Source organism: Galeopterus variegatus, unplaced genomic scaffold (genome assembly GCF_000696425.1).
Source record: "Galeopterus variegatus unplaced genomic scaffold, G_variegatus-3.0.2 Scaffold2184, whole genome shotgun sequence".
Lineage (NCBI taxonomy): Eukaryota > Metazoa > Chordata > Mammalia > Dermoptera > Cynocephalidae > Galeopterus > Galeopterus variegatus.
Genome location: NW_007728295.1, coordinates 67,954 through 84,011, shown reverse-complemented (window position 1 = coordinate 84,011; position 16,058 = coordinate 67,954). Strand labels below are relative to the sequence as shown.

Sequence of the window (16,058 nt, the reverse complement as noted above, 5' to 3'; positions counted from 1 at the left end):
ACAGCATGGACCCATTTAGAAACCTAAAGTAGAGAAATAATTTATAAGGATTTTATGTATTTTATGTAGGTAAGAAACAACCAGTCATGATTGAAACTTTAATTAAGGAAATGTATATCAACAGCACCGAAGATGTTGAACCCCCCCCCCCCCCCCAAAAAAAAAAAGAAAAATCAAAATCAGGCCTTATATTTGTTATTAGAGGAAAAGAGTCACTATTGACTCTCTTAAAAAATTCAGACTCCCAAGAATGGGGAGACTAGAAATTCTGGAGGAAGGACACCAATCTTGGGATCAAAAGACTTGGCATTGAACCGCAAGTTGACCAACTGTAGCTGGAGAATAGAAGGAAATAAACTGTGTGGAACTAATAGGTGTGTAACCTCATTGCAGGCTCCAAGTGATTCTATAGCACCTCAAGGCTGGGACCAGCCCCAGCAGCACTAGAGATGGCATTACTCTTCCTAAATGCTCCTAGGCGCTGGCCTTTTCAGCTTGTCTGCAGTTAGTATTGCATGTTCATGGCATGATCTATAGTCTTGCTGTAGTCTACAAGTGTTGTCTCATTGTAGACAATGCTTCAGGATTCTGATACAGCTTTGGAGAAATAGAAATTTTTCATTCTCTGGCTTCCTTCCGACCCCACCCCACCCATCACTAGGATTCCACCTGCTGCTCTTTCACCCCAGCAGCATGCATTCTCCAATTCACCATGGCCCCAAGCTCTCCCCATTGCCTTTCCTCAAACCAGCAATATTCTCTTGCTTTCTCCTGGATCCTATAAGCATTTGAGTTGGTGATTCTTAGTTCTAAAGATACATTCTAAACCTACTATTGAAATGGATATTTGTTTCCCATTTTGCAAATTTATTTTTGAATGCAAATATTTTCAATGTTGGTTCTGTGGCATACTTATTTACCTTTTTCTGATAATTATCTTTAAGGTAATATTTCTGTACATATGTGTGTCTATTTCATGTTAAGCACGTTATTCAAAGTCAGTAGAGACACACTGAGGAAGGAATTCCTGGTGTTTGGAATATATGAAAAGTAAAAAGGTTTTGTTCTCATACACTGTTGTATGACTCTAGAATTCTCAAAAGAATTAGCCTGTTACAATGACAAAAATAGGGTGAAAAGTCAAATCTTATCAGAATTGAGCTTTTGAAATTGTTTGATTCCTCAGACCTTCAGACTCATCTTCTAACAGAAAGAGAACTTTTTAAATGATCCAGTTTTTGCTGTGAGGAGAGTATTTTTCAAACATGTTCAAGTAGTGAAGCATCTGAAAATTGTCTTTCTTTCCAAAACAAAATTAATACCAAGATTATTGGCTAATTTTTTTTTGTTGGTTCTAGGTTCCAAAAGTTAAAAGAAAGACTCACAGTGCAGAAGTTAATATTAAGAAAATTAGAAAGCTGGCTAACTATTTTTTTTTAACAAACCAGAAAAATAACACTGTAAATGACTGTTGGTGGCAGAAAAATCTGTTCAACTTGTAATCATAAAAGCATATCTGTGATGGGAATTTTATTTAGTATATTTGAAACATTATGGTAGTATATTTGCTTAAATGAAATCATAAAGATGATTAAACACAGTGGATATTCCCAATTAAGTCTTCAAAGTGTAGAAAAAAACTTTAATACTTAGGGGGAAAAGATTTTCCAAATCACTGCTTCCTCTCAAGCTTCTTATAGCTTCCTGCACATCAATCAGAGACACTTGAATTCTGATATTTCACACCGCTTAAAATCTTTCCAGATGACATGGAAAAGTGATATTTTCTCCACCATCTTATTGTTTCTATTATATTGCCAGGATCTTAATTTTTTTTTAACCGACATCTGGAGACTGAACACTAAAACACTGTACAAAAGCAGTCTGCTTTTCAGCAACTCCAAACTTTTTGTAAAAACTTGGAAAGGTGCAAATGTTTGCAACCCATCATCAAATAAATCCCTCCAAGACTTATATCCACATCTGAAGCTTCTCTTAATAATCCTTTTTAAAAAAATAACCAAGCATCACATTCCTTCCTATTTCTAGTTACCATAGTGTGCATCTATCAGCTCTTCTAAATTTCATTACAAATGATTATCCAAGTTCAAAATGTTCTTGGTTAATGTGGGCATTTTCATATACAGAATACAGTTGTGTCATTGCTATCAATCTTTTCTTCAGTGAAGGCAAATGATTGTGTTAAGCACTATGGGTTCAAATACATGATAGGCACCATCCTTTATGTCAAATCGCTCACCGAGAAGCATGAGAAAACAAAGCTCTATATAGTGCTTGCCCCTCAAATGTGCAGGATCAGCAAAGCAGAATGAAAGCTGCACCTGCCAATCAATCTGTATGTTCCTGGTGGGCAGAAACCACCAGGTCATATACTTCAGGATCGTTCTGGTGTTTATAGTATATAATCCTCTTAAATGCATGCTTGCTGAGACATAGTCATGACTCACATTGTATACATCCCACACTACAGTACTCCCGTACACAGCCAGAAGCTGCTTTGGAATATTTCCCCAGTCATATTCATTTATAGGAATAAATATTTACATTTTTCACCAAATTTTAAATTAAACCTCTCATGCCGCATGGTTACATCACAAAGAGGTGTATTTCAGCTTAATGAGGGGGAAATTATCTATACAACTTCTAATAATAATGAAACATTGATGACATAATGTTTTCAGGAAAAAATGTGGGGACTTTTTTGCCAACTGTATGCAATTGAATATTAGATAGAATATAAAGAACTTCATGCTTTCTTAGTAGAACACTACAACCTATCAAGGAATGCACTTTAATTTTGTCAAGCTATAGCAGTAAAGTCAAAGCAGCAAAAAAAATTGTTTGCGTATCCTCAAAAACTCAAAAAAAAATGAGTTGGATTTTTTTTCTTTTTTGGCAAAGGCCAATTATTTCCCAAGCAGTTTTTAATTGAAGGTAAGATTTTTCTTCATTTGTTTGAAATGTGTCACATTATTATCAAGAACAGAAGCAAATGTTAAGCTAGGCATTGTGTCCCCACCAAAATGCAATAGGTTTTAATGCCCCCCAATGTTTGGATAACTGCTGTAACCTTCCCCTCTATGGAATTGGTTGCATTTCCTTGGTGGGTTGGTTATAGGATGTCAACATGACACTATATAATCTGGAGCTCACTTTTAATAAAATTACTTCAAAACAGAGAAAAGAAATAAAAAGCAGCTTCTTTTGTTCATGAGCTTATCCTGTGAAGAACTAGAGAAGGATAGCTTGGATAGCTTACCTGAATTAGAAAGAAAAGCTGTTCAGTTAAGAACCTTATCCTAATTAAAGATCAATACAGATATTATTAGGCATTCATTCTACGCATCTAACGTAGAGTTGTGATTTACCTTTCATAATAGCTGTCCATGCTTAATTCTAAATCTGTTCACATGCTTTTCCTACTGTCTAATTCTGTACTGTTCCTCCCTCTTTTTATTTCTCTGCACAGAAATGTCTGTCCACATTACACATAGTAACAGAAGGGACAGCCTCTCTGCAAGAAGGAAGCGGCTTGAATATAAGCGGTTGTTCTTTTAAGACTTCAACATCCAAAGAAATACTTTATTGTAATGGTATCATTGTTACTTCTTAGACTTGTTATTATGTTTGTGAAAGTTAATTATCTGATAAGCTACACTGTGGTTATTACTGTCACACACACAAAAATGTATTGGTATGTTTATTAATTCAAAGTGTTCCATTAAAAATAAAGTGTGTTAACTCAAGAACTGAACAATTATTTCCCCCTAATTATTATTGCACAATCATTTGGGGATTTTATAACCTCTACCTTTCTTTCTTTTTTTTCTTTTTTTTTTTTTTTACCTGAATGAATTCCACTTTGTACTAGAAATTAGCATTTACAGCTTTTTATTGTTAGACTATGCAATTTTGTCCATATTTTTATATTGAAGGCCTTAGGTGAAAATCCAATGTTTTAAATTGAAGGCTTTTTTCCCCTTGCTGTAGAAAAGTATCAACATTTGAGGAAATCGTTAAACATTTGAGAACGCGAACCTACAACTCAAATACTGATTATGATTCACTTCAAATATTTTAAGTGTTAGGTCAACATTCAGTGCAAGATGAAATTAAGTGGCTTGTTCAGGAGGAATAGCAAGAGATTTTCTTATTACTCTTTCTATTTCTGTTGTTTTTCTGGGATAAACTATACAAATCTTGTGTGAGAGGGGGAGAAAAAGACATTTTAAAAACGAAGGCTGTAATCATAACAGAGTTAATGTGGCTTCCTATCACAAAACTGTTGTCACTGTCTCATAAAATTCTAGCAATAAAATTGAAGCCAAATATTCTCCTTTTGCAGAAACTGTTTGCTTCACAATACCTATAAATTTGTGTTCTATGACAGGTGGAAGGGAAAATACATGTACCCCTTTAGCCAGTATATCTGCAAATTTCTAGGTGATTCATTTATGAAAAAAGAAGAAAAAGTTTCATAACACACTAAGTTCTATTACTTCTAAATCCCAGTGGTTTCCAGTATAATGAATATCCTGGGTATTGTTTTCTGCAGACATCGAGCAGCACATACAGCCCTCTCTCTAATGAATGCTACACTACTGGATTCAACAAAGCATATTCCTCTGCCATACATGACCTCTACCTTCTCAAACTGCTATGCTATGGAAAATTCTGATTTTTGCTGGTCACTCAAACCACAAACTTTGTGTCTGTGCACACACATTATCTATAACAATGTTACTTAATACCACTATACACAAAAGTAAAGGGAATTTGGAAAGCTGGTTTTAAACAAAACTGAAAAATTCAATTTTTTTCCATGTTGTTTAAGTCCAACTTGTTACACCACACCCTCATGTATCATGATAACAGTGATTCTACAGGCAATTAAGATGCAAAGATACAAATTCTTTGCAATTCAAGATGCAAATTAAGAAAATGTATAGGTTACTAGTTAGAAAACGACCTATGAATCTTGAAGTGAAGTTGGTCACTTTATTTTTTTCTTGCAAATGACCATTGGCTACTCTGTTGCTAATATCAAAACATAATCCACCATTTTGGAAAAAATGTCAATGCCAATTGGCACTTTCGGCACTGTTTCTATTCAATGTTAACACCACCAAGAGGAGCGTCACCCTAACTAAAGAAGAACTAGGTCTGAAAAAAGCCAAGTGTTAGTTTATTCTTTGTATTGAACTCTATTCTTTATGACCACACCTATTCATCTAATTTAAAAGAGGCTTTACCAAATTCTCAGAAACAGATCAAATTAAATGAGTACCCGGTTTGCAAACCTGGCCAAACTAGACAGGTTTCATTCTAATTACATGCAGATAAATATATGGACTTTACCAAATTCTCAGAAACAGATCAAATTAAATGAGTACCCGGTTTGCAAACCTGGCCAAATTAGACAGGTTTCATTCTAATTACATGCAGATAAATATATGGACATCTAAATGTTCATCATGATTTCTTATGTACCTCATTTTTTAGGGAACTGCAAAATTAAGCCAAACTTTTGTAAAGCATTCTAGAAAGTATAATTTTGCATAGAAAATATCATTTTACATACAATTAAACAATTACTGGTTTCAATCTTAACTAAAACAATAACTAAGAGACTGCCTCAAAACATGGACTCTGAGTTTTACTTGTTTAAAAAGTCGGTTATATAAAGAGATAGTGAAATTTTTACTAAAGTAGAAAATGCAGATAGAAAATAATAATATAATAACAATAGAAAAAATACTTGTAACTTGCAATGTGCATGCATTATGTTAAATAATTCATATCAACTATCTTTCCATTAAAACTCAAAACTTTACCACATTAGAATTCCAAGTGAGATATCCTAGTTTCAAAAGTATGTCTATGATATGAAACTGAGAACACAATGTGCAAAGTATCCCAGATGTTGGAGACAGCCTGCAAGCAAGCCAGCACCATGTGGGGACAACCACACACCTGCAGCTCAGACCAAAGTATGCCAGAGCAGGTCCTGCTATGAGTACCCGCCTCATCCTGCCAACTCCCTCCCCAGCTGCCACAAGAAGAGGCTCAAAGAGGAGCGTTGATGAGATTTGTGGGGAGTTCAGCGTTGACAGTGAGAATCCATTCTTTTTCTTCTCTGTGGAAAGGGGAGGGAGGTGCTTCCCTCCCACAAAGTGATGAAATTTCAAAATCAGAACTCAATAGTTTAGGAGTGCTCGCAGGCAGAGAGGCTGACCCCTTGTTCCTTGGTTGGATGCACACAGCCCCAGCCTGGTGCTGCCACCAGAGAATAGCAGAATGTCAGGGAGAGTCTTCAGAGAACCCAGGAATATGACACCTTGACCACTTTATTGCCCCCTCAACTACCAAGAAGAGAAGTTTCTTAGCATGTATCCCCTGAAGGTTGGGCAGTGCTGAGCAGGAAGACTGATGCTCACATCTGCTGTAGCGATTCCTGAGAGTGCAAGACCTTCTGGGCTAGTCCACACCAGCAACACAAACAGACCGTGGGTACTGAACCTGGGAGATGGATGTGGGAATCCCACCCCAGAGCTCACAGGGTGTGAAAGAAGCCCCTGGAATTTTCATTCTCCCTTATGACAAGACATAAAGATTGGTGGAATGGCATGGGCTCTTGGGCTGCCCAAGTCACCTCAAGGACAAGGAGTGGGAAACCCAACTCACGGAGCATGGAAATCTGGAAGGTTCACAGAGAGACAAGGATCTTTTAGGATACAGTTAATGAGAAGAGTATGGGTAGAGCAAGGGGTGCATTTAGGAGCAAGGGAGTGATAAGCCAGGAAAGGGGGGCTGGAGTCCAAGCGCGGGTCATGTAGGATGCCCGAGCAAAGAAGTAAGAAAGGCCGTGAGGAAATGTGTAGCTCTTGAAGGCTTAAAGCCATGGAGAGAGAAGTATTGTCGGGGGCAGGAGAGAGAAGGCAGTCAAATATCAAATAAGAGCTTTGCAAGTCCCTGTGAAATGATTTCTTTCTCTCTCTCTCCTCCCTTTCTTACCTGTGTCAATTAAGTTCAGATTGCTAAATAGAGGGATCATAAGGGTAAGTTGTTTTCTGATTTTTTTTTTCAATGTATCAAATAATAACTATGAATAAATTATCTAAAATCACACAGCTAACCAAAAAAGGGATGGGTCACTCTTTGAATGCATAATATTCTTCTCTAACCCCTTGATTCGGGCAGAAGAGAAGGCATGAAAGATTCGGTACCGTGATGGTAGGAAGGCAACAGGTCATCTGCTGAGATACTGAAGATCTACGATTAAAGTAGATGTGTGTAAAATGCTGCAGAGAGCCTGCAGAGAATGAGGCCTAAGAAAAGGCCATTATTTTAGGAGTTAAAGGCGATCACTGGGGAATTTGAGTGTAACTTCAGCAGAGTTTCTCAGGAGGAAGACAGATTGAAGGGAAGTGGGTGGCAAAGAACTGAGGCAAAAAATTCTTGGAAGTGTGAGGACAAACATAGCCTCTGTGTGTGCATGTGTTGGGAGAGCTCCTTTATTTAATACTGTAGCAATGCAGACATTTTTATATATTCCAATTCTACCAACAGAAGTGGTTGCAGAGCATCAGATGGGGGGGGGGCAAAGAAAACAATTAAACAAAATAAGGACAAAATGGAAATTAAATGCATTCTAAATGAATAACCCCAAATCTGAACTACTTAATTTTGGAGAAAAATGATATAGGACTTCTAATTTAGTTTTAAAAATACACATGAAGTGTAACATGCCGAAAATGATATTCACTAAATGAACTAAAAATGCATCTAAAGTAAAAAGAGAGTAGAAGGCATATAACTGAGCAAATCCAGGAAAGGTGTTTCTGAAATGGTGAAGGACGGCAGTGGTAGCAAACGTGGGTCATTTAAATTAAAAGCAGAAAAGGAAACAATAATTTGTCAAAGATAGAGAATGTATTAAACAGCAAAACAATTTTGAAAATGGAAGCAGGAAAATTATAGCAATAAGTTCTAAAGTCCACTTTTTAAAACAGTACCTAGCCAAACATTTTGTCTATTGGAGGTAGAGAAATGTCTGTGTCAAATATGGAAATGTTGCTGTATCATTTCCAGTAACCTAAAATGATGTATTTAATTTAAAGGGGCATACACCTAAAAAGCAATCTCTGGAAATTACTTTTCTGTAAAGCTATTGCTTGAAGAGACTGCTGCTTTCAAAAGCTGGCAGCTTACAAATTTTATAAGACAGGCCAAATGTTGTTTTTGTGGTTCCACATGAAAAAATTGTATCCTCAAAGTACTCAATTTTATACCTAGCACTATTTGTCCTGAATCCTTTGAAAACTTTCTTGGACAATTTCAAATATAATGGAGTAACTAAACACTGACAAACACACAGTACTCAAATCAATACTCAATCATCAGGGAAGGCGAACGTCTCACAAACACATAAATGTTCATAGGGACAAAATGTCACAAATACTTATCCAAATTAAAGGACCACTTAAGGCTAGTATCTCCCTATACTTGTGTTAAATAATCTATTTATGTTGTGCCATCTTTTCACCTATTTAATGTTCATGTTCATGACAATTTAAAGTCAATCTAATACTAATGAAACCTTTGACCTAACCTTTTTGGTTTAAGTTACTGCTAGATCTCACATCCATTCCTTCCGTGAGACTTGACAATAATTTCATTGGTGCAGAAGCTCTCTAATTAAACTTCAATCTAATACTAATGAAACCTTTGACCTAACCTTTTTGGTTTAAGTTACTGCTAGATCTCTCATCCATTCCTTCAGTGAGACTTGACAATAATTTCATTGGTGCAGAAGCTCTCTAATTAAACTGAATGAGATTCAAGTAGTTTATTAAAATGGGTTATCATAGGATAGATACCAAACGCAAAAAGTTACCTAAGTTGGACATTAATTTTTCCTCAAAGCATTTGACACTACACATATTTACAAAACATATTGACTAAAATTTTCATTTCAGTTCTTCACCTTTGTGTACTTGTGACCTTTCATGCTTTATTAGGGTTCAATAGGACTTTACATATATTGATAGTGATATGCTGTGGTGCCTTGTAATATGAATTTAATTTGGCTTTCTTGCAATTACTCATTAATTTGCTATTTAGCTTTTTAAAAAATTAGAAAAGAAAATATTACTAATAAAAGTATTAGAAGTTGAATAATTACTCTCTAATAAACAAGACTTCAATTACAAAATACTCTTAGGAAAGCACTGTTTCACAACAAGAGGAAGTCAGACCCTGTCCCTGAAAAAGTATCTCTTTCAAATGAACACATTAAAATGCCAATTGATTATGAAATTTCTAGTTAATGACCTAAATATAATACCGTAATTAGTAAGGAAAGTGTAATATACCTTGTTTTTCCCAACATTTTAATTTTGGTACTCTGTGTTGCTGTGTTTGTGGGTGGGGGGTATTTCTGCAAACCTAAATCCTCTTAATCTTTCTGTTCTAATTCTGCCAATTAAAAGCAATAGACAGAGCAAATAAATGTAACTGGAAAATTCATATGAAAATCTTCCATCTATTTTCTGTATTAGAATTACTGTATCAAACATAGAAAACTTAGGTATTTTAAAAAACACTCGATATTTATTTCCTATTAAGAGTTCCTTATACATCTTACAATGAACATTTCAAGATAATTCGTAACAGCTGATATCTTTGAGTTTTTCTGCTTCCTAGTATCAAATCATTTCTCAAAGCCTTTTTCTCTATGGTACACAGTAGCTGCCTCCACTTAAATAAAAAACATACACACATAGACACAATTGCAGGTTAACTGAAATGTAAGAATCACATGAAATAAGGTTTGGAGCAGTTGTGACCTCTTTCTCATATTGTCACCTATTTTCCCCATCCTAAGCTGAAGTATGCTCCATCTGCCTAATTATAAGCTCAAAGCCCTCTGGGTGGTGACTGAGTCTATCTTCTGCACTGTACTTAACACATTTTTTACGCTCTATAAATTAATAATAATAACAGTAGTAATAACGTATACTTTTCTGAATATAAAAGAAAATATGGACCTCACAACTGTCACTTATTCACACTCCCTTAAGTCTTATAGATGACGGACACCTGGAGTAATAGTTGTAATGATCGCTGCCTCTTTCTTCTATTCCAATTTTAATTCCCCTTCATGTATCTCATTTATCTTTTCCCTTCCTATATTTTTATGTTTCTCTACATATTTTTTCTCTTTACCTTGTACATCTATTATCTCATCCTGGATGCCAAGCAGCATCAGGATTTTTTGTTTAGCTGCTAAGGAAAATAGACCTATGTTTGTGTATGTTCGCTTGGACTAAAGTAGGATTTTTCAACCTTGGCACTACTGAAACTTGGAGCTGCATAATTTTTTATAGTGGGGGATTTTCCTGTGCATTGTAGGATGTTTAGCAGCATCTCTTGGACCCTACACACTAGATTCCAGTAGCATACCCCTTCCCCTTTCGGAACAACCAAAAATATCTCCAAATATCCTCTGGGAAACAACTTCCTCATCAGCTGGAGACCCACCACAGTATGGTAAAACTATTCCTTTCAGTGCATTGCTGGAGCTAATACAGAGTAAAAATGTGATACATATGAAATGAGAATAACATTAAATCACACACACACACACATCTTAAAAATATTCTGGATGTGCGGTTCAAGCATTTAAGAAGACTGAAAATACAAGCAAAAATAAGTGAAACTCTAATACTGAGGATTATTGGATGACAAAAACCATTAGTTCTGCTACTTTATTTATGAAAGCTAACCTGGAATAGGGCTCTAAGTAAAGCACTAGGTATGATTTAAGATCCGTATGTCTTAACGTCCAATTAAAATAAATCCTTCTAACAGCACTTTTATAAAATCACTTAGCTTGTTAAAATATATAAAATGTTTGGCTCCCCTGGGCTACATTATGATTAAGGTACATTCAGAGATGAAAAAATGCTTCTCATTTCACAAGGTCACAGTCCATTTCAAAATGAGCTATACTACACTATTTTCCAAGATTTCTTTGCTTCCTTCATTAAACTAGCCAAGGTCCTTCTACTTCTGAGCTTTCCTATAAATCTGGATACCATCAAGTACCATTTAATCTCCCATGAACTTGAAAAGCCTTGTATATTACAACCAAAACAATCAAGGTACAACCTTTTTACTTTTTCTTTTTCTTCAGGGGTTCTCTTCTATGGTCAGTAAATATGAATCGACATCAGCTTTATTTTAAGCACTAATTCAGATAGCACTAAATGAATATCCTACACACTTGGGTCTGATCAGAGGCCTCATGAGATGGTGCTTACGTGCTTGGGTTCAGTTCATTCAATCTAGGTTCGAATTCTGGCTCCAACTCCTTACCACCTGTGTGACCTTGAGCATATTATTTTCTCTAAGCCTTCATCTCCTCATGTGTGAAGGGTGATGATTTTCGTACCTACTTTATGGAATTATTATGAAGTTGAACTATAAAGGTTTTAGCACATACCCTGCATATAGTGAATGTTTAATAAATATTAACCAATATTACAGATTCATTAATCAATCGATGGGATTCAAAGTCAGTACTCCCTCACATGAAAACCCTACTCATTCCCTCCCAAATCTGGCTTCTTGTATTTCTTTGACATCCCCCTATTTGGTTTTAGCACATACCCTGCATATAGTGAATGTTTAATAAATATTAACCAATATTACAGATTAATTAATCAATCGATGGGATTCAAAGTCAGTACTCCCTCACATGAAAACCCTACTCATTCCCTCCCAAATCTGGCTTCTTGTATTTCTTTGTCATCCCCCTATTCGGTTACATGACCGAAGATCTGGTAATCCTGGTCCCTCTACTGTACTTACTACCTCCAATTCCTATTCAAGAAATAATGAGGCCCTGTAGCTCCATCCATATCATCACTAACATGCCAGGTACTATGCTTTTACATCCATCACCTCATGTCACCTTCAGCATCTTAGGCAGATCTTATATCCATTACCTTTCCTCTGTTCCTACTGTGCCCATCCTGGTTCAGCCTCTTGTCTTCTGTGGTCTAGAAAATATTAGAACCTTTCTAACTTATCTATTTATAACAGCACCCCTATCTGATCCATCTTTCACCGTGAGGTGAGGGTAGGTTTTCTAAGACACATATCCCATCATTACTTCCCAATGTGTCCTTGGTCCCTGACCTTCAGGATAAACTCTAACTCTCAGAACCTGACAGGCACAGCTATTCATGATCTGAGCCCTGTCTATCCCATTTTTCCCCATAGTGCTTCCAACACAACCCATACACCAAGCATAGCAAACTATCTCCAGGTCCCTGAAACAATTACGTTCTTTCTAATACCTTTCCATGTATTAGGACTGTTGCCTGGCATGTCAATCTCCATGCATCTTTCTCTCTAGCTCAAATTCAGGATCTCCTCTAAGCATCACTTCCTCTCTAGCAGTTTCAGAACTCCTCTAGAGCTGAGAGATGCTCCCTCATCTGAATCCCCTTCCCAAAACTCCATGAACCTACCTTAAGGAACTCATCACTGCTTTCTAGTTGTTGGCTTTCTTATCTTGTCACCCCCACTAAAGTTTATTGTCAAACCTTAGCATAGGTTTTATCTATTCTTTTGCTCAAAAAAAAAAAAATGATGGGGTGCTTGGGCACACAGTAGGCAGCCACAATACGTTTTAATAAAAGAATGTTTGAATGAATGAAACAAATGAATAAAGTGAATATTGGGGAAATTAACAAGTTCTATGAAGTTTTTAGGGACCATAATGGACAAAGACACAATGGCATCCATACCTAATATAGCAGTAAAGAATATTACCTTTTAATTTAAAATTAAAGATGAAGAATGTTTGAATGAATGAAACAAATGAATAAAGTGAATATTGGGGAAATTAACAAGTTCTGTGAAGTTTTTAGGGACCACAATGGACAAAGACACAATGGCTTCCATACCTAATATAGCAGTAAAGAATATTACCTTTTAATTTAAAATTAAAGATTAACAATACAACACTGATATTCAGATTCCATCTCATAATCTCTAAATTGGAAGCCCCAACAATGAAAATGTGGTAGCCAGATTGTTCTCAGAAACCAGCGAGGCAAAAAGTGGGATGTCAATTACAACTTTTATTCCAAAATGTCTGGCTTCCCCATGACACTCTGTAATACTCCCTAAATTATTAACAGACCCTGGCACCAGAAGCAGTGAAGACAGCATTCAGGATGTGAACCACACACTTATTTAGTTCTAAGGTTGACGGTTCAGAGGGAGGGGAAAGAGAAGGCAGTTATTTTGTTCAGTTGGGGGTTTCGGTGCCTTTTGTGTCTGAGTCTCCTCCAGTCTCCACACTCTTTGTGGGGACAGGCCTGCCGGCCACTGTGTCTCCCTCTTCCTGTCTCTACTGACAGCTTCTCTGTGTGACAGCTTGGAATCCCAGCAGTGAAGTGTGAAAATAAAACACAGGCAAAAATTTTAAGTGGGAATTTAAAATTGGAGTTGTATTTTTGATAGTTTTGAGTGCATTAAACATTCAGAAACTGCTTCTTTGGTAGAGCTCATAGACTGAGAAAGAGCAGTAAACAAGGACACTTGAAATTCAGTCACCATTTCACACCCATACTCTGTACTACTCTGACCATCCTTACCACCTGGGAGCCCTCGATTAACTGTTCTGATTCGAGTTAGTGTCGACCATCTGACCTTTTCAAAACCACAGCATCCCAGGAGTTAACATCCATCCCACTGAATTCATGTTTATTTTGTTGTGTGGTGTGCTCTTTCAACAGAAATTTATAAAAGACAACAACTTCTTTCTGAGCATAATGTGAAGAGATGGGGGAGAAGCTATACTCTCTTATTTCTTCATGATTCAGTCCATGTCTTCTTCCCTGGAATGAATGTCATCTTCTGTCTCTCTCTCAGGAGGGTTCCAGAGTCCAAGTTCAAGGAGGAGGAAAGAAAGCCCTGCTGAGGGCTCCAATCAGTTATTTCCAATCATAAAGCCAATACAGTATTTTGATCCATGTTTGCTTTCTATTGGATAGAATTGCAGAAGTGAGAAGGAGTGTAATTATCAACTCCAATCCCAAAGCCCTTTCCAGTACAAATGGTTCTGAAAGGCACTAAATCTTTTCTACTGGTTTGTCACAACAGATTCCTCTCTCTGTAAAACTATATGTATATGATCATAGATACATGAAAAACACACAGCCCATTTATACTCACTCTAATAGGATAAAATGGATGGCATGGTTTGGACTCTATTCTCTTAAGTATGGGTTAAAGTGAGGTCTAATAGTAGCAAAGATAATTTAAACAACCTAAAATAAAATGCTTTTGGAAAGAACAAAATGTTGTATGCAAATATGCATTAACAACACTGTCCTAATAATGTACAGAGCAATTCATGTCAAAATACACATCAGATAAACAACCTCAGTTTAACAAACTAAACAAACCATAGTCATTTCCTACCGAATTTCTGAGAATCCTAAACCAGTGAGTTCTCACCCTACTCCTAGCATCAGCTCACAACTTCAAAGCGGTATGTTCATTATCATGCAATTTAAGAAAATCACATGCTCTTGACTTGATATCTGATCAGGAAACTGATATGTTGAAAATTGTTCTCCAAATTCCTATTTCATATGAACCATGATGCCGTTTCTCTTTCATTATGATCATTTACTCTCTAAGAGAATGATTTCAGTTAAGGCTTCCTGTCACCATGATGGGGTACATACGAAGCTATAACTTCACATAGAAAACACTATCAGATAGCAAAGAACGCCTTCAACTTCTGAGCCAGTGATGCTTTAAAACTGCTAAATTCTCTTTTAAAAGACTCACCAATTATATTGCTGGAAAAACTCATGTGGTTTAGGAAATAAATATTTATGACCAATACTGAGATTCAGAGGTGAGTGAACAAATAGTGGTCTTATGATCTCTCCCATAAGACATTGGCCATGACTGAGATCATTGCCAGAGTAGGCTCTGCTCTCTGTTTACCCTGTGCTCCTTCCTGCTGGGCTCTTCTTCCATTAGAGTCATTATAGCTCCTGTCCTGGATAGGCCAAGATTGCTGAATATATACAGCATCACACGTGCATTTTAAAGCTTTCAATTTAATAAAAGGTTCTCAAATTTATGAAAGTACTAATTCTAATTGCCAATATCATATTTCATACTGCATATCTATTAGAGAAAGGGTAATCAATTTATCAGGAGGTAAATTAATCTCTTCCAAATATTTAATGTAATCCAGTACAGCAGCAAGAAGATTAAATGTAATATTAAAACATTTCTTATAAATCTTATTTTATACATTAAATAATATGGCTCTTTTATTTACACAGCATAATTGGAAATACACCATTTAGAAAAATAAATTATATAATATGTTATAAAACGAACTTAATCAATCAAAGGAGAAATAAAGGAAAGAATGAAGCTGAAAAGAAAACTACTCTAAAAGCTATAAAAAGCATAAAGAGCTAACATTGGAAAATCAATGTTAAAAAGAATCCACAGTTTTCAATTATAACACCTGTTCCTCCTCGAAAGCTAATTAAAATACACCTTAGGAAACATAATCGTCTACAACTTTAATTACATCTCTTCTCTGCCTTTATTCCTCAAAGAAGAACAACTCCCAAGACATACTTTCTCACTCAGCTACTGCTGTGTCTTCTCCCCTGTTGATTCTTCCTGACATAATGAGTAACTGCCCAGCTTCCCACAGATGTGCAATCATGAGATTCAAAGCTTACATAATTTCAGAATCTGTTAAATTCAATAGGAATTTTACATTTATACCTACATATGTATCTTTATATTGACTATATATTTATACGTATAACATGTATATATATTTATATACTATATATAGTGATACTATATATTTACACATATCGGTCCATATTTATACTATCTACTTAAATATAGACAGGTATATATGCATATACACACACATAAATACACACACACATGCGTATACAAGGGTACTT

General features: G+C 36.0%; 1 protein-coding gene across 1 annotated transcript in view; it reads right to left on the bottom strand.

Moving 5' to 3' along the window:
- Positions 1 to 16,058, bottom strand: part of LOC103597074 (receptor-type tyrosine-protein phosphatase delta) — a gene marked incomplete at its 3' end in the record, with an annotated part of 296,277 nt that overhangs the window by 231,090 nt on the left and 49,129 nt on the right. The gene's annotated exons all lie outside the window — the stretch shown is intronic.